At 41.7% G+C, this 20,440-nt stretch overlaps 1 protein-coding gene across 1 annotated transcript in view; it reads right to left on the bottom strand.

Annotated features, from left to right (window-relative positions):
- Positions 1-20,243: 20,243 nt before the first annotated feature.
- The window catches only part of LOC115360313 (guanine nucleotide-binding protein G(o) subunit alpha), a 118,599-nt gene continuing 118,402 nt past the window's right edge, over positions 20,244-20,440 (bottom strand). The window contains exon 9 of the transcript XR_003928330.1: positions 20,244-20,254. The gene's annotated coding sequence lies outside the window, so the exon portion shown is untranslated. The remainder of the gene's footprint in view (positions 20,255-20,440) is intronic.

Genomic DNA, 20,440 nt, shown 5'->3' with positions numbered 1-20,440 from the left:
AGTGTGAAATGTGTTTAGCAAAAAGGTTTAGCAAAAAAGAGCGGATGAGTTTTGCAAATTGTGTCCAAGTACCTGAACAGTGTTTAAGGTTTGGCCCAAAGAGTGTTTGATCGGAAAAATGAGTTTAGGCCGCTGAGAATTTGGTTCAGAGAATGGAGTTTAGTGTTTTAGCAACTGAGTGTTTTGATGTTTGTTGTTGTTCAGGGGGGGAATGCACTGAAGGACGGGGGGGACGAGCTGCGAATGAAGCACACACCGAGGTGCACACCAAGCCGTGAACAGGGTGAACTGTTACCCTGGAAGTGACCGTGGTCAACAGCCTGGGGATTAGCCGGCGGCTCCACAGAAAGCGTCACACGTGGCTCATTGTGATCCAACTCTGCCTGTCTGCTTACATCAGCGACTGGGAATCAGCCTCCTTCTTCACTCAGATTCCTGTATCACCACCAAGCCTGATTAACCACGGTGCCCGACACTCTTGGCTTCCCTGACTCGCACACACACACACTCACACACACACACACACATGGAAGTACAGTACAGAGGAGGGGTAAGGGCCTGGATGTGTATGTCTGTGTGTGTGTGTCTGTGTGTGTTTATTCCTGGTCAGACGGTGGGATCCCGTGGCTGAGTGACAAATTTGGAAAGGCGCATGGTCAAGTATTTTAATATATCGGTTACGGTGTCAGTCAGTCTGCCTGTCTGTCTGTCTGACTGTCTGCCCGCCAAAGAGACGGGGTGGGGGTGGTGGGGTGGGGGCGCTCTCCTCGTGAAAGCAAAAAATAATCACACACAGACACACACACACACACATATAAACAGCCGTCTGCCAGGTGGGAAGTGAATGGAGGCCTGTGAAACTGTAAAACTGCATGAACTTCATGTAAAGTGTCACAAAGCAACACTGGAAATATTGTCAATAATTTGGTTTCTGCAGGTCTGACTTCTTCTAGCAACTACTGGAAAAAAATTAGAAATAAATTAAGATTTTAGAACATTTCAATAGACAATTTGCCTGCAAACTGATTGTGTAGGATTCAAGTGCAAAGAGCAAGCAGAAGAAACAGGTAAAAGCTAACACGTATGTAGCTGGTGTTTGTAATATACAAATGTACAAAATTATGAATTTAATATCTGTAAATAAAACTTTACCCTATATTATAATGGCATGCAATCTGATTTCATATTAAAAAATCAGTTTCCAGAGTCAGTCTGTGTAAGTGGTTTATAAACTCCACAGCAAGAAGAAAAAGAAAGAAAGACAAAAGTCAAGAAAATAATTGGCATTTAGTCTCATATTCAGTATTAAAATCTTGTTTTTCTTTAAACCAGCTGAAAAAAATCTGCCAGTGGGATTCCAGTGCAGTTTCACTTTTTTCAGGAATTTTATTTATTTTATTTTTTTTCTGGAAATGAGTATAAATGTGTTGAAACATGGCAGAATAAGGCAGATCAGCTACTAGGATCAAGAAAATGACGCTTGATTCAAGGAAAGTTTGGAAACAAGTTGATTAGTGATGGAAACAAGTGGGATTATCTCATCCCACCAGTAGATTATTTTGTAGGAAAACAACATTTTAACACCAAAGATGAGATAAAATGGGAGTGTATTGTGATGAAGCCTGTTTTATGTGTTATTGGAGTGCAAGTCTATCGTGTCCATCAGTTTCCTGGTGGAGAGCCCGCCTCCGCCACTAGAGGGCGACGCTGCAGCTCTTCCCTCCCCATTAGCAGCTCACTGTGGTACCTGCTGCTCCACCGCCACTCCACCGCCTCCTTCCATTACCGTGGGGATGCTGCTGAAAAACCGGCCGGTTGCCGTGGCAACCGGAGGCTGCCAGCCTGAGAAATAAATGCTGTCAGCATGTTTTCCCTCCTCCTTTTTCCGCATCTCTTTTAATGTTTTCTCTCCCTGTTTTCGTCTCAGTCACTCTGGCTTTCTTATGCAGCCACACACACACACACACACACACACACACACACACACTGGCCTAAACTGTCTGAGGTGTAGATGCATGGGCTTCCCTCTAATTACATACATACTGTGCTTGTCAGTTCATTGAGCTGCTGACACAGATTATTATTTCAGCGGCAGCAGTTTGATTTTATGTGCTGCCTCTGGGCTGAGTCATCACAACAGATTACACAGCAATTTGTTCCTGAGAAGATCCAAGCATCCGCAACCTGAGGCTAATATACTGACTTCTTCTTAAATATTGGATATTGATCTGGAAATACCTCCCTGTCTGTTAATGCTGTCATGAAATCTCATTTTTAGTGTCCCGTGATGGTGAAAATGCTGTTCGAGAGGCTTTTCTATGCTGACAGTAACACAACTCTGTGGATAAACATGAATCCTTTTTCACATAAATAGGGAACGATTTAAATATCTGTACAAAAATTGGCTGGTGCAAAAATATCTGCATCGTCTTCCAAAACCCAAATCACTTGAATCCTGGTTCAGAGAGAAATGAGTTGGTGAAATTATTAACAATTTCATCTTTTAACAAAACTAGACTTCTTCATGGCAGGCAGCACAGACACGTGACTTTACTGTATTTATTGATTGATTTCTGACCATTATCCTGAGCTGTAGTATCCTTCTCTAAGTGCTATGTGTCATTGTGTGTGTGTGTGTGTGTGTGTGTTGCTGGTTCATTTGTCGTGGAGATGGTAGTTCGAGTGATGTGGTTTTGTTGTGTTTTGTTGTTTCTGTTCACCTGCCCAGGGACTGCAGATGGAAATGAGCCAGCAGCTAAATTTGGTACAAAGCATCTTTTCTCTTTGTTTGAAATTCATGAATTTTGTACATCGTCCCAGATATAAATAAATTCACTAAACTAAACCAAAACTAAACTAAATTTTTAGTATCCCTTCACTATTTCAAATATTAAATTGACGGTATCATAACATTTAGAAAATTAATATACCTAGAACAAGTAGAGTGTATTTTAGTTTTATTTCTTTTTTCCCTTTTCATGTGTTATGCTGCTTTGTGTTATGGTTTGTGGCAGATACTTCTTCCAAAAGAAACTGGCTGTGCAAATGTATTCTTTAAGGAAACTTTGATTCAAATTAGCTCCTGACTAAACTTTTAATATACATTTCAGAGGGGAATCTTTTTTTTTTTTTTTTTTTATCTGAAGGCTGGAGTTACTAGTTACTCTGCAGAAGAAGCTTTTCCATGCAGAACGTCAGATGTGCTGCGTTGTCAGAGTGCAAACCAGCCAACAGGATGTGGAGCAGATAGAGCTACAACATTAAAACATTTCTTACAGGTTAACGCATCAATAATTTAACTCTCTGAAAGGAACAATTCTTCACTCTGACTGCTTTTACTCTTCATTCTTAACCACATTTTACTGAGAACATTTCTATAACATTACTCAGTTAAAATAATAAATGCAGGACTTTTATTTTTACTTTTACTTCATGAGCTACTTTTACTCCAGTAAATAATCAGGGGCCTGCTGTCTTACTGAATCCTATCAACATAATATTTACATTTTTGTGACAGGCAGCAGTGTCTGCAGGTACAGCTGTCTTGCTCAAGGGCTACTTAACAGCTGCATCACACATTTGCCTCCCCCGATCTCCTCATTCAGTGTGGGGGATTCGTACTGGCAACCCTCCCACTGCAACCACTCACACTAAAACCAAACACACTCCTCTCTGTGAGCGAAGCGCAAACTGCATGCCTGAGACGTGTGAGCCGGCTGGTAACCTAGCAACAGACAGACGGGTGCTGGAGCACTATAAATATCTTCTTGGTCTGTGTGCATGTGTGTGTGTGTGCGTGTGTGTGTGTGTGTGTGTGTGTATGTGGTGGGCATTGAGTAGTAGATGATTTTTTAAAAACATCAATTTATCTGTCTGTCTATGCTATGCATTTAAACTAAAACAGCAGCAGTGCAGGCTGCTGAAAAGAGAGTGAGGAGGGTGATGGAGGGATGAGGAGAGAAATGAGGGATGAGAGGAGAGGAAAGGAGGTGGAGAGAAAGATAGAGGACGAAGGAAGGAAGGAAGGAAGGAAGGAGGGATGGAGGAAGCAAGGGAGGAAAGGAGAAGAAAGAGAGAGCGTCTGCACTGAGAGGAGGAGATCAGTGAAAGCATCCACATCCATTATATATCAATTAGAGTGTAAACTGTGTGTATTTATATGTAAATTTATAATACAGAGGACACACTCAGTCTTTCCAGCGCTGCAGAATTAATTATAAGGATCTATGGACGAAAAAAATACTTTGTCTTGCACTTTCTGTAAGCTTTGCTCTAAGAAAACTTCCTTCTTAAAGAGCCATTGTTTTTTTCGTTCTGTTTTGTTTTGTTTTTTTCAGAAAGGGGTCATCTCAGGTCGGAGTCTCTGGCACCGAGAAACACAAAGTGAAATTAATTTCCAGCACCATCCGAATCACAAAGTGTCCACCACTGCCGCTGCTTTAAACCCGACCCTTTAAATCTGCTGCAGGCGAGGTGGCTTGTCCGCCGCCGAGCACGATACGACCTCTGACCTTTGGCGTGTTTCCAAATTACACCCAATGTGGCGACTCAGCACAGCGGCCTGATTTAATCTGGACGCAAAGTCTCAAGCCGAGCTCCTCTTTTATCTGGCTGTCCTTTGCCCATTGTTCTGTGCGGCTCACCGGTAATTTCCCCCCCCTCTCTAATTAAATTCACACCACATTGCGGATTATTTCCAAATCTATATTGTGTGTCTGAGTCAGCAGAGGCAGAGTTAATTTCCTCAGAGCTGGGGGTGAAAATGTGCCTCATCCCAGCCAGAGATGTTTTTAGCCAACCTTCCCTTTGGCATTTGAAGACGGCGACTCATGTTGGTGCCGTTTCACTGTTTGACTCAGCTCCCACCTCACGTCCCCTCGCACGGCTTTGTTTCCAGAGCGAACCAGGAAACCATCCGAGAGCTCATTCTGCAGGTGGAGCCCCTCTCACCTGTGGCAGGACGGGAGATTTCTCTGTGTGCAAAATCATATCAGGTGTGTTTGAATGTGTGCGTGCGTGTGAGCTGTGATCATTGCATCATCCCCTGATTTTGTCTCATGTTCATCAGTTTGAACACTAGGCGTGGTGGTGCAGTACCTCGGTGTCACCACAAGGTGGGTCAGTCGCTCCATTCCTGAGAGAGAGAGAGAGAGAAGGAGAGAGAGAGAGAGAGAGAGAAGGCACACAGCAGTGAGCAAAAGGGTGGGCTTGATTCGATGCCAGGAACCGTCCTTTTCATGTTCTCCTGCTCCTGACGGGGAAATATAAATCAGAGGTGGAGGGGAGCGGAGAGACGAGCTTTTATTCCATATAAAGTTCAGAGATCACAATCTGCGAGGAGAAGTTTCACCCAGGCTCACGGCCGATTCTGTCACCATGGGGTGACACACACACACAGACACACACACACACACACACACACAGACATACACACAGGTACAAACATTTTCCGGCTCATTATAAACCTTGAGCACTTAGACAGGGTCAGAAATTGTGTGATGTTTTGTTTCTGGTGTCATTTTAAATGCACAGAACCGCCTGGATGCTGCTTTCGTGAAACCTCCAGACTAAACACACGTTCAAGTTTATTTCAAGTTCAGGCTCAAGTGTATTTGAAGCCCAGTATCACCGTTTGCAGCGTCAAACTTGTGGGCTTTACATGTTTACAGCAAACAGGTTGGATGACTGATTTAATCCTCGTAGTGAAGAGCAAGAAAGAAAGAAAGAAAAAAAAACACCCCCAAAATAAAATGGTTAAACCACATCACACGTCATCAGCCACCTCTGCTGCGTGCTGTTTCCGTCCTGACAAGATGAAAAAAAAAGCCTTGTGTGTGTGTGTGTGTGTGTGTGTGTGCATCTATTTGTCTCTCACTTTTACATCTCCTTTTATGTTTTCTTTTTTTTTTTTTGCACAGTGGAATTATCATGGATCTCTTCTAGCATCTGTTGTGTATTAAAGCTGCAGCCACCGCGAATCCTCCCTGCATTAGCACTGCAGCACAGTGTATCACAAAATGTACAAATATTAAATAGAATAAACACCAGTAGGATTTACGTGCACTCAAATGTATTTGGTTTTCTGTTTTCTGTCATGAAACTGTGCCGAGTTTAACTTTGAACAAAAAAAAAAAGAAAGAAAGATGGGAAGGAATCACACAACAAACAACAAAGCGAATGTTACACAACTCTTTCTTTGATGTAAGGAAGAGATAAGCATTATGCTGAGGACTTTAATACACAAAAATCAGATGATTTACTATGATCTGGTGGATTTAATGATGTTATAAAGAAGTGCTGTGACTGTGCCTGCAGCGAAAACACAATGCAGATAAGCCTGACTGTATTTGGCAGCTTTTTTTTAGTGAGTTGTGCACCCTGTTTGAACCCGTACAGTTCAAAATTCTTTTCAACATGATCATTTTTTTAACGCATCGCCAAGCCCACGCGCACAATGAGATCAAACTCAGTCTCGGCAAACCAACCGTATAGGCTTTGCATGGAGGCTGGCATGCTCTCAGGCCAGCGTTTTGGGTGGAAGCAGCCTTTAGTCATGAGCTGGCTGTGTGCATCATGCCGTGGTGTGTTAGGAGGGCGGTCGTCACGACATGAGAGTGTGTCGAGGCGACGAGCAGCAGCCTGAAGTAACCCTGAGTCACCTGCAGCCACAGAGGAAGCCGCCATCACACTGAACTGTTGTGATGGATCTCTGCTTCATCTGCACAGGCTGATCTGTGTGTGTGTGTGTGTGTGTGTGTGTGTGTCAGTTACAATTTTAGTTGTTATTTGTGTTTGCAGTGTGTCTTAAAAGCTCTTAAAATGTCTTAAAGGCAGAATGAGGAGGATTTCCCTAAAAAAAAAAAAAAGTACAGTAATAATCCCTCTCAATCATCATTTGCTGAGCCACTAGAAGTGTGTGCCGGTATGTGTGTGTGTGTGTGTTGGTGTGTGTGTCTGCAGAGACTCTGCCGTCTGCCTGCATTTTCTCGTTCTGCTGAGCTCAGGACTCTTCTGGGCGTCGGCCTTCGGGCAGCGGGTCGATTGATAGGACCACATCCAATAGAAAGCTACGAAAAATCACAGATGTAGGTGTGTGCGGAGACTCTTTGTATTTGTTTTGGGGCAAAATAATTTAGAATCTGGAAAAAGTGGGTGTGACTTGGAAGCAATTTCTCATTTCGTTAATCATTGGATTTTAACAACAAATAAATAGAAAATGACTGAAATTCCTGCTTATTAAAACTCTATAGGTTCAGAAGACCCACTCTCACTGCTATGTCTTCTGCAAATTGTGCACCGTGGCTGTTATTGTCTATTATTTTGGTCTATGTCCATTCTCTACACAGGATCACACAGAGTTTCCCGGTTCATGACACTTCAAATTAAATGACAAAACTAGCCGCAGTAGCGTCATCCCTCACAAGTAAACTTAAATTGGGAAGAAAGTACATGTATTATTTAAGGCCGAACTTGGAGAAAAATGTTTGGAAGGGTAAATTATTTGGCAGAAAGCCAGTTTTTGTTACTTGCTGAACGTGGATTTGGATTCGGCTGCCGGCGAGACAAAACGCTGAGCGGGCGAAGCTCACTCCACAGCGACAGTCGGCTTTCACCTGCAGGCCAGCACCGAGGGAGAGGAGGAGGATGAAGAGCAACCTGGTGCTGGCCTGTTTAGGTAGTCACTGGCTGGCCAAACATGTTTCCTAGGATGGTGACGGCATTCACCATCCTAGGAAATGGAAACCTACAGCTGGCTGTCAATAACCAATAACCAATAACATATTCTTACCACGCACGAACGAAAATGCAGCACTCGGCTTTACGCCTCCCTGCTGAACTCAGATTGATAACAAAAAGATGATTTTCCAAGAAGTCTGTCTAAAATTTGACACAGCCCTAGTGCCGGTGTTGCAGGTCTGAAATACCACCGCTCGCCTGGGGAGAAATTAGATATTAGTCTTGATATTAGACTAAACATGCAGAGTCACTGGTCCTTTTGAAGACAGAAAAAACAAACAAACCCAGGAGCAGCATGGATAGAGATTCATGCTGCTCCGGCAAACTTTAAATCAAAAGTCTGGAGGAACTTTGGTTTTAATCATTTAGAAGGTGAAGACGAGTTCGACATGAGCGCTGCCGTGTGAAAAGTTTTAGGGTGATAAAACCTTCATGAGAGGCCATGTTGCCCAAATCAGATCTGAAGTTCAGATTATTCAAGAAAAAGAAAAAAAAAAAAAAAAACACCACCACACATTTTGTTTTGCTGCTCAGTTTCTGTGTTTAGGCTATAAATGTTAAAAATTAAAAGTAAATCTGACTGACAGGCTCATGATAATTGTCTTTGGACGTATGACTCAGCTGTTTTCCACAGTTTGTGACAATATAGCTTTCCACTTTTACAAAAAAAAAAATCCAAATTGAAACATCTACACAACTGCAATAATGACAGAAACAATGCATATCAAATTGGCACCCAAATATTGTAAAATCATAATGTAGTTGGAGATTCCCTGCAGATTGCTCTTCAACATGCTGGATTTTCCTGGAGGAGCAGCAGCAGCCCAGCGAGCCAGCTGAGGAAAAGTGAAAACATCTTGATCCTCCGTGACCTTTGGCTGCGCCTGCAGAAGCGCAGCAGGTTCGGCTCGTCGTGGCCCAGACTCGAGGTTTCTGTGGTTTTGTGAACAGGGAGGGACGACGCGCAGCAGCTGCAGGAACCCTGATAATAAAAGAACAATAAACAAGCGCTTTTTATGAGCTCTGAATCCAGCCGGAGCTGATATTTTCAAGATGAGGGCAGCAGTCATGTTGTTGTTCTGCGAGAGCGGGAGCAGCTCGCTATCTTTTAGATGTACTTGTACCTTTTTGAGACAGTGTTTTGTTTTGTTTTTTAACCTGTAAATGCTTTTTTTTTTTTTTTTGCCAATATACTGCACATTTTAAATACCTTCAGGACAATATTGTGTGCATCCATAAGCATCAGAATTTGTCCATTCACGAAGAAGCCATTTGTGGAAGAGAAGTGAGGAGAAGTTGCATTTTGTTTGTGCATTTTATTTTGCAATTTCACAATCAGAGGGAATCCAATTTGAGCTTTTTACTCTCAGCCTTTTGGCGCTACACGGTCATAAAAATCACATCTCAAGCATTGTTTGGGATGACTAGATTTTAGATGAGACACTTTTTAAGCACATTTTTACACCAGTTCTTCTGATTTTACTCGACTAAAACACCAGGAAAGTACCAATCCCTCTTCTTTGTGGTGCGACATTCAGCCGTTTGTGTTTGAGCTGTGGATCAGAGTTGGGTCAGGGACACGTTCATAAAAACAGCAGGCTCCTGGTGTTTTAATGTCCCCACATGAATCATTATGGCTAATTCTGCTCGGTCCCAGCCCGGGCCTCTTAAAAATGACATTGGGTGTTATGACAGGGCACAAGCTCCCATTTGCCCTCCCTCTGTCGCCTTCCCATATTTCTTCCCTCATCCTCTTTTCTTTCTCTCTCTCTCTCTCTCTGGCCTCACCTCGCCTCTTACCCAGCTCCCCTGTGCCGTGCTTGCAAAAAAATAAAATAAAATAAATAAATCTAACTTTGAAACTGACGCAGCAGTGTGTCAGCCTCAGAGCGAAGTGAATGTGATGTATCGCTTGTGCTGTGTAACATTTTGCACCGAAACAGGAGAAAATACGTTGATGTTTGATCTACTTAAAAGATGATTACACCATATAATGTCAGAGGCACTAACGACTACATAAAACCAGTCGGGACTAACGATAAATCAAAACGTGACAGATGACATTTTGAGGATTATTCATCGCTTCCCGTTACTAAAGACGAAAAGATCTGGTATCGGAGTGAATCAGCTGTTTAAGATTCAAACGGCACATTTTGCCAGATTGCAGCAAAATAAGCCGAGCTGTAAGCTGAGCAAATTTCTCGAACAAAAGAAAGCCAGCTAATCTCAGTTTCTGTTGCCGACTCGCCGGTTCCCACTGAGTGTGAGAAGGAGGCCTGTAGAGGAACACACACACACACACACACACACACAGCAGAGCACTGAGTCTGTTTGCTCTGTTATTTGGACTTAATCGCCCGTGATGGCTCGCCTGCAGCTCCTCTCAAACTCTTTGCGAGCTCACCTTTCCCTGTGATGCTGAGCTGACACGCCTCTGTTGGAGCGTGACGAGCACACGCTTTGTCTCACCGGAAACGCCGCCGCCGCCACGCTGCCATGTTATTTTAACACGCCGTCCATCAGGGCCACCTCTATGAGATCATGAAGGGTTTTTTGTTGCTAGACTCGTCATTTGGAGTCAGAAAAAAAAGAGAGAAGTTGAGGCGTGTTGAGAAGCTGCAGGATAAATCTTCTGCTGCCTGACCTGCGAGCTTTGTTTTCAGCAGGAGGTGAAAAAAATCACTCTGTCCCAGTGGGAAGTGTTTGACAGCTCCACAGCAGATGTTGTATTAAATTACAATTTATTATCAGGTACACTAAATTAAACGTGACAGGGATTGCATTTCTATATAAAACCAATCTCGTTTTATTGATTGTAATTGTCCTCGGGCTGCTAAAGGTGGAATGGAGTTTTGCAAAGTTTTATTGCAGTAAGCTTTATTGCAGGTTATGCTTTATATTCACACTTATTAAAGTGACTGCCTGGGTGAAGTTCATGCAATTAATTAGCAGAGCGAATCATTTTTTTCTCTGCCGATGGGGGAGTCTGGCTGAAATAGGCACTACAAGCAGGGCCACTGGAGTTCTTTCCGTTCGCTCTAATGAAAGTCTTCAGTTGCTCATGAAACCTCTGACGAACACTTGGGTTGAGCTCCATCTCTCTCCCCGTGGCTCATTATTCCCTACATTTTACTTGCTGTGCCCTCAGAAAAAAAAAAAAAAAGTTTTTAGCGATGAGCAGCAGCAGCAGCAAAATATTCAAAAGCCTCCACTGCACATGCAGAGCCACGACGACGCAAAGGCAGCAGTTTGAGGCCAGAAAATGTTCAGCCATTTAAAACCAATTCCTTGTATTTTTACTCAGCCTCGTGGGACTCAGGGCAAACAAGTGACACACACTCTACCAACATGCACTGATGTGAGTGGATGTCAATATTCGACTTATTTACATTTTCAAACAATTGATTCATAAAATTCAGTGTGGAGATTTGTAACAGCAGTCTCTGTCTGTGGCTAAACAAGCAATTTTGGGGATTTAAATGATGTGTGATTACAGTGCAGCCCATTCTGCAGCTGCCCACTGAAACAATCTAGCTCAAGTATATAAAAATCTGTCCCTCTCTGTCATTTGGACCGCAAAAGGTGGAAAAATAAGGCCCAGGTTGAAAAATGCTTGAATTATCCTTTAACAGAGTGAATTGACTGGAAAGAAAACTTATACAAGGGAATAATGTCCTTTATTATCTTTTATAGTCTTTAAAGAGTAAATGAAATGCGATGAAAACCCAAATTCACATGATTTCTTAAAAGTCCTAATAGTAAACTGAGCTGTTGGTTCATCGGCAGAGTCCAGGCCCGGCGGTGCGGCTCAGCCCGGGCCACGAGCCTCAGGAGAGGATGGACCTCCTCCTCGCTCCCGGCACCAGGGCTTTAACAGGAGCGTGTTTGTTTGGCTTGGCTCAGTCTTCAGTGCCTCCTCGATCAGCAGCTGGCTAGCCCACTAAGAAAAAAACAGCAGAAGGTCAAGACAGTCAATACTCACTTTAGTTTATTATTATTTTTGCACAACCAATGCAGAAGATAGAGACGAGGAAGAGAGAGAACAATAACTCATAAGGTGCTTGTCAGGTGGTCCTGCTAAAATGCTAATGTGTTACGAATAACTATATCACAAGTGCAGTGAATAAATGAAGACAGTGAGAGTGGTTATGATGTTGTGACGCTGAATTAGTCCAAAAAGAGAAGTCTAGTTAGTCTAGACTCCACCAGTTTAGACTGGTGGAGTCTCTAATGTGATGAAAAACACCAGCAGTAAGTAACACTGCTGCTGCTGAATTGGCTGTAAATTCTGTCGTCCTTGCCTGAATCCTTCCTCATGTCTTTACATACAAGCAAACATGAGGACCAAATAAAAAATATGATAACAAAAAAAGTAAAACCAACCATTCAGAGGCACGATGGTGTTTTCTGAGCTGCTGCAGTCTTAAGTAACCACAGAAAAAAATAAAAGGCATGTGATCTACATGATAAATGAACTTTAATCACGTGTGATTAACACGTTAACACAGATTATCTACATTTCAGCTCATTAACAGCTCAACATGGCTGTTACTTTTCTACAGCAGGAAAGGGTGAAGACAGAAAATTTCCTCCACTGCCACTTTAATAAAGTTGAAAAGGTTTTATTGCATTACAGGAGTTTTCAGTGCAGCTCTCTGGGACCTCAGGTGTGACACATTGATATTTCCTCACAAAAAGTCAGGGACAAAATAGCAATTTTTAAAACTCACTTGCAGACATTTAACCCTTGTGTAAAGTATTTATTTTTACAGCTCATTTGGCAGATCAGTGGACGTTTTTATAATAGAGTCCTGGTTTTTAATCCCTGGCAAATTAGACTTTTCCATTTGGTTTCACAGAGGCAAACTGGTTGCAGCTTATCATCAATTACATATTTTGTCTGATTTATGCACAAACACATGGATAAGAAGGGATAACAATAAAACACAAAACTCCTCACGGTCTGGCTAAAAGAGCTTTCCAGATGTTTCCAGGTGACTCAGGGTTTGAACTGAATGTCTGATAGCTGATATCTTTTTTTTTTTTTTTTTTAACTGTGTAAATCGATGTTGTTTTTTCTTCAGGCAGGGTGTTAAAAAAATCTCCTGGGAAGGGATTAAAGGTTCTTGATGCTTGACTACCTAATCCACCTGTCAATCTGCTGATCAATCAGTCAATCAATCAATCCGCCCGTCAGTCTCCACTCAGCTTCATCAAATGTCAGCCGCTGCTCCTCTTCTGCTGCCGTGGTCGGCTCCTCTGTAGATTTTTACTTCTTCTATTTTCAGAGCTCATCCTCCTCCTCCTCTCTCTCTCTTCTTCTGTTCTCTCTCCTCTCATCACACACTCCCCCTTCTATTTTTTATCTGCCCCCCCACCCACCCGACCTCACCACGAGAGGCAGAGACACAGGCCTGCAAAAAATATTCCATCTGAACCGTTTAGTCTTAAAAACCTTTTGTCTTTGATCAAGTGGAAAAAAAAATCTGCATATGGGATGAAATAATCCCACATGCTTCAAATGCAATTTCACTTGTTTCAGGATTTTATCTGAGAACAAGGATAAACATGTTCAAACAAAGCAGAATAAGGCAGATACTACTACTACTACCACTACTACTACTAAAAATACTGTTACTACTACTGCCCCGGACCACAATAATAATAATAATATATGATAATAATTTTGTTTTATTTATACAGCACCTTTCTGTTAGTGCCTCACAAAGGCAGCAAAAATCATAAATATCAATAATAATAAATAAAAATAAAAATAAAGTAAATTAAATGAAAAATAATGAAATAATGAAATGAAATAATGAAATAAAAATAATAATAAAAAGTAATACAATAAAATAAAGTAATGACATAAAATAAAATAAAATAAATCAAGCAAACAAAAAAACCCAATAAAAGACAATAAAAGACAGTTCAAAGAAAATTAATATTAAAGTAAAATCAGGTAAGGCTCAGTGATCAAAAAAAAAAAAAAAACGCTTTAAGAAGGGACTTCAAAGAGTTCAGTGACTCAGCCGACCTGATTTCCTCCTCGGGCAGATCGCTCCTGAGCCTCGGGGCCCGAGCTGCAGACGCCCCGTCCCCTTCAGGCAGATCGGTCCGCTCAGATCAGACCACTGGAGTCAAGAAAAGTCTGGAAACATGTTGATTAGCGTTGGAAACATCTTCTCTGGAGAGTTTGAGCTAAAGATGTACAGGTACAGCAAATGAATCCAGGGGTTTTGGGCAGATTGATAGAGGAAAGAGAGGATAGTCGGGCGGTGTGGGTCAACACTCAACATTTCAACCTAATCTGTGTCTTATTCCACCATTCCTGTTTTCTATTTCCTCCAAATGGGCATGCACTCATCTTCTATTCATCTCTTCATCACCACCGTCCTCCGCTCAGTCCACACTCTCAATAAATAATAATAACAATCGGTAAATTATAATAAAAGATGCATTATCCATGTTCTCCATGTTAAGTGAATCTAATCAGATCACCACATCTGTGCACTGTATTGTTTCTCCCCATCACGTTATGGCTTTTTTAAATGAATATTATCAGAGGTGTTACCCACTATGTGGTCACGCTGGATTTGGGCGGTGAGTTACGACAGAAAATAGTTCTGCCTTTTTGGAAACCGGCTGGAAAACAAAAATGATAACAAGCGTGTGTTGTTTTGCATCCTTGAAAACGATTTTTCAGCTCAGAGTCATGATGCTGATTTGCTCTTCATCATTTGATTCGTTTTGGAGCAGAAAACTCCAGTTCCTGCATCGGGGAGAGAGATAACAGACCCAGCAGCAGCAAATGCTACTATATGGGTAAGATTAAAAAAAAAAAAAAAAAACACATCTGGAAACGCTGCTGCATGAGGCCCAGAGCATTAGCATACACACTAAATAAAATCGTGTTTCAGGTATCAGGTCATGTGACCGGCGGGCTGAACTCAAAACGTCAGTCCAGCCGGCGAAAGAGAAAAATAAGAGCTAACGAGAGCGAGGGAGGGGATTTTTTTTTTTTTTTTTTACACCAATTAGGGTGAGTACAGGAGATGAGACTCAGCATTTTCCATCTCATCCCTCCCTCGCTGCTTTCCTTCCTCCCACCTCTCCATCTCTCTCTCTCTCTCTCTCTCCATCCATCTCTCTCTCTCTCTCTCTCTCTCTGTTGGGGTTGAACTCTGTGAACCAGCTGCCACAGCAGAGAACACCAGTGAGGATGAAACACTGCTCTCCCTCTCTCTCTGGCTCTAACTCTCTCTCTATGTGTGTGTGTGTGTGTGTGTGTGTGTGTGTGTATGTGACACAGCCTCGCTCTCTCTGCCTCTGATTTACTATTCTACCTGCCATAACAGGCCTTCTCTCTGATCTCTGTGTGTGTGAGTGTGTGTGTGTGTGTTTGTCTGTATCTTGTGGCATGTGTGTACAGTATGAGAGGGATTACTGTCCTGACTGTCCTGCTCGCCTCATTTTATTGTGGTTATCTGTTATGACACAACTGCCTGAAGTATGTGTGTGTGTGTGTGTGTGTGTGTGTGCTTATGTATCTGTGAGTGTGTTTGCATAGGAAAAACATAGAGATTGTGTGTATTATCTAGAGAAACGAACTCTTTGCTCTCTCAGCATCTTATGAAGAGGAAACTGGATAAATGGCGTGTGTGTGTGTATGTGTGTGTGTATGTGTGTCCTCATGACACACGTCAGCTCACAGCATGACTTCCTTCTGCAGGGGTCAGCTGAAGGGGAGACAGGAAGCAGGTGTGTGTGTTTATGTGTACTTTATGTGTGTGTGTGTGTGTGTGTGTGTGTGTTTCGGCACCAGGGAAATATAATCTGATCCCTGAAACCTCACGCACAATAAAAGAGATGTTATCAAAAGACATTATTAATATGTTGTTTTTATATCATATCAGATACACACCGTTTATCAAAGTCACACTGACCTTCAGATTTACAGCCGCAGCGGAAGTGTGTGTGTGTGTGTGTGTGTGTGTGTGTGTGTGTGTGTGTGTGTGTGTGTGTGTGTGTGCACTTTTAAACCCTTTCCACACACAGACACACACAGCCATTTGGGTGACTTCTGAATGACTACCCTTACCAAAAAGGAGTATACTCAAGTATACTTATAAGTATACTTTTTATGAACTAAGTATACTTTCTGTGAACTAATACTTAGGTAAGTATACCTTTCAGATTACTTTGAATGTACTATCAGGAATATACTTAATAAAAGTATACTTAGTTTATACTGACGAGTACACAGACAAAGTTTAAGTATACTCCAAGTATAACATACTTGATATACTTTAAGTATATTATCCAATAGTAGTTCAAACTTAGTACAAGTATATAAAAATGTTGTACCTGCTTGCAACATGGAGTGTTATTTTACTGTATTAGCTGGCTTGTTGTATAGCTATTTTACACATTGACTGCTTTGAGGTAGTTGCCATAACACATACACTGTGAGTGAACCTGTAGTGTACTAGCCCTTACCAAAAAGTAGTGTACTCAAGTATAATTATAAGTATACTTTTTATGAACTAAGTATACTTTCTGTGAACTAATACTTAAGTATAAAGGTAAGTATACTTTTCAGATACCTCTACACTCAGCTATTTGATTCAAGTAAGGCTATACCAACTCAGTGGCCTAGTGTTAGAGTGTCTGCCCTGAGACTGGGAGGTTGGGGGTTCAATCCCCAGCCGGGTCATACCAAAGACTCTAAAAATGCTGCCCATTGCCTCCCTGCTTGGCACTCGGTATTTGGGGTTGGAATTGGGGGGTTAGATCACGAAATAATTCCCGAGCATGGCACCGCTGCTGCCCACCGCTCCCTCAGGGGATGGGTCAAACGCGGAGAACAAATTTTGCATCCTTATGCAATATGAAAACAGTTTAATTCAAGTATAAGTAAAGTATATTTCAAGTACATTGAGTATACGAATGGTTTACTTTAAGTAAAAGAGTAGTACAACTACTTAAATAGTATAATTTAAGTATACTTATATATAAGTAAAGTAATCTTGAAGTTTACTTGAGTATACTCAAAAATGGGCCAAATCAGGGTACTTTTAGTATAAGTATACTTAGTAAGTATACTAACTAGTACATTTGTAAGTACACTACTAGTACATAAATACAAGTATACTTGGTAAGGAAAGTATACTTGATAAAGTATACTCAAACTCCACTTAAGTATACTTGGAAAGGTAAACTAGAAGTTTACTTCTTTTTGGTAAGGGTAGTCAATGTGAAACTGTGGAGCGAGGAACAAAACAAAAAGCTGCCATTAACTAAAGATGTGCTGCACGAAAAAGAGAAAATGTTTCCTTGACGTTTCACGAACTTTCCCGGCGTCCAAAAAAAAAAAAAAAAAAAGAAAAGGCGGGCGACTCGTTCCGTGACTCGTCCTCCGTGGTTTCTCGCTGTAACGGAGCGGCACATAAAGAAGAAACCCGGCTGCAGCCTCCGTGTGCGACCCGCCTAATCACATTTCATCAGCGTTATTGAATCGACTTAATGAAACCTGGAGAATATGGCTAATTAAAAATGGACCTCATTCATTAAGCTCGTTAGTCCTCCCGTGGATGTGAGCGTGGCGCGTGGGCGGCGGCCGCGCTGACCTCCACGCCGACGACGAGGTCACCTGCATCTCCATACACACACATGGCGAGCGTTTCATAACTCAGCCGTTTGTCGAGTGCAAACAGAAACGATGACTTGTGTGAAAGTGCACTAGAAATCTTGATGGGAACAACAAACTCTAATAACAAAATGTTAGGTAACCCTTTTTTTTTTTTTTTAAGACCTCGCTGTTTCTGACAATAAACTCCCACTGTTCCACTTCTTGCTGCCTAAACTTCATTTCATACTGATAATAAACCCACAATCCGATAAACAATTTGATTACTGGGTATAATCAGATTTAGGTGAAAGACTGAATTAAAGCCTTTACATAAGAACATGATTTCCTCAATTATCGGCTTTATATCCTGCTACAGGAGAAACAAAATAAGAACAAGTGAATAGAGGGACGTTGTTGGTGAATATTGTTTTTCACCATATTGAATTAATTATTATTATCTTTGGGGTTAATTTGAGCCCATTTGATGTTTAATGTCTCTAAATTCATCATTAACAGCATTAAATGTCCCAATTTAATATTATGTTTTATTTAAAGGGATATGTAGGTAGTCAACAAGAAACACAAAATACCTGACACATAAACTTGGGTAAAGATTTTTATTATAATCATTTTCTGGATGTTTAACTCACTGGAGTCAAACTGAACCCCAGTTGTTAAAATATATTGGTGAATTTGAAGGTAGCAGGGGGGTTAACACAAGTTCTGGCACTTGAAGTGTGTGTGTGTGTGTGTGTATGTGTGTGTGTGTTTTCTCGGTCATGCTGCCACCTCACCTTTGTGGCACACATTCAAAACTCAGAATGAAGTCAAATTACATGTGTACATGCCCAAATAAATTAAATAATTGAGCAAAAATCCAGGTGTAGTAATGAGGTTATTCTTACGTAAATTATGACCTTAATGTGGCTATGTGTTTGAGTGTTGCCTCGGTCTAATTAAAATAAGATTATTAGTTGTTTGATTATGATCAGATGAGGAAGTAAAACCCACTTCTCTGCTGGCACGTCCTCCATTTTCACTCAGGCTGTAAAACTGTCAGCGAAGTGTCGTCAGTCCACTGCCTGGCATAAACTAAGTGCAGTGAGGTCGGCTGAGAGTGAGATTAACACGCTCTGCAGGTGAGAGATTTAAGCACCGCGTTGCATTTCCACGACGTTCACATTTTCATGAGCGGCCTGCAGCCGGAGCGCTGTGATTCGTTAATCAGCCCGTGTCCTGAAAACTGAGGCTGAGAAGAGTGAACTTTCTCCTGGCACATTTTACAGTTTTCTTATTAACTCCTGCGTGCTGACGAGAGCCGCCCCTTTCTATTTTCAAATACTCAAGGCCATGAGCTTCCTCGCTTTTGTCTTTTCTATTTTGGCCGTGGAACCTGATTGGCTGGGGCCACATTAGCGCCTGCAGAGCTACGCGGTCGCTCTCGCTCAGCTTTAGTTTTACAAAACAGATCAACAAGAATCGGCCGCATCTCACAGCGAAGGGAACTCAGAAAATGCACAAGCGACGCTGTAATTACACCGAGCGCTTCCTCCTCCTGTGTGGCTGAAGGCGTCAATCACAAACTGGAATAACCTTCTGTAGTTTTCAGATGGCGTGATCACAGAATGTGGCGGCCATCTGGGTGCGAGGAACGAAACCGGAGCTGACAGAAAGCATCGAGCCTCGTTTCTGCACAAAATGCGAAGCGGTCTCTTATTTTGGCGAGGCTGCTGGCACGAATACCCGCCAGTAACCCCTCGAAAAAAAAAAAACACTTTGACTTCCTCAGCGGCCTTCTCATGTGTGAGGCAGCTTCTCTGTCATTTTACAGCTTCATGTGATATTATTTCATTTCAAACCCAACATGCAACCTGCGGTGGTTTATCTGTGCAGGCTGAAGGAAAAACCCACCTGATGACGATTTGCTGCAGATTTATGTTTTGCTTTAGGTGTTGCTTCACTCACCTTGTCATATCCTGAAACCAAGCGCATAATTTCAATTGTAAGTTTTCTTCACTGTCCTGCTTTATCATCTTATTCTCCTTTTAGCTTCTTTTTAATTAATTGTTTTTATGTATGTTTCCTTGTGTTGCTTTTATATCGATTTAATGCCTTTATGCTCTATGTAAAGCACTTTGAATTGCCTTGCCTTCACCGGTGTAATTGATTTGTTCCCTTTTCAGCCAGATTCTCTGTTGTGGCAGCAGGATGAGACTGTGCTAACTAGTCTTGCCAGCAAGAATCTATTAAAATACAAGATTTGAATATTATTGGTCCCGCCAAAAGACAAAATGTGTATCAACTTACTGTCAGGTAATCGTGACGGCTGTTTTCATGTTTGATTTCCAGCCCAGTCACATGGCACTGCGTGAAATAGTCATGAAATTTAATCTGTAGATTTTGTGGACATGGACATGAGTTGTGCATTTTTTTTTTTTTTTGGAGACAGGCACGACTTTCAAAGTGATTTTTCACAGTTTCATGCCTGCAGTGTGGACTGTACGGCAGTATAAAGTCTGCATTAGGAGGATGTGTCTTGATGTGGATTGATTCCCGTGTTTGTTCACCTTCTTATGATGTAACTCGAGCTTCTCCTCACCTCAGCCGCGCAGGGTCTTCAGATGAAGCAGCAGAAGTGGCTAAAGGTCAGGAGGGCTTGTGTTGCTGTCACCGGACGAAATGTGCAATTTGTGTCCACAAGAAAACGGACAGTTTGTGTTCACGGACATGAATCTGTGGATAAAATTTCATGGCTGTTGCATGAAGTGTGGTGAAACTGGGCTGAGGGTTCAGTGAGATTTCACCAATTGAAAAATCACAGTTCACTTTCTGAATACAGACGGCAAACAGTAAATCTGAAACTTGACATTTTAATCAGATTCATACCTTGGACAGTTTTTATTTGTTCAATAGAAAGATGATCAAGTTCAATTCCTATATAATTAAATCTAATTATATCTCAGGTTGTGTGACTATTATTTTGGCCATATTCCAGTTTGGGTGACAGTCTGCACTAAATGAGATGTTATTAAGTGTGCTTCTTACATAATGAAATATTGATTGTCATCAATA

The sequence above is a fragment of the Myripristis murdjan genome, chromosome 6 (genome assembly GCF_902150065.1).
Source record: "Myripristis murdjan chromosome 6, fMyrMur1.1, whole genome shotgun sequence".
Lineage (NCBI taxonomy): Eukaryota > Metazoa > Chordata > Actinopteri > Holocentriformes > Holocentridae > Myripristis > Myripristis murdjan.
This window is presented reverse-complemented; position numbering and strand designations above follow the sequence as displayed.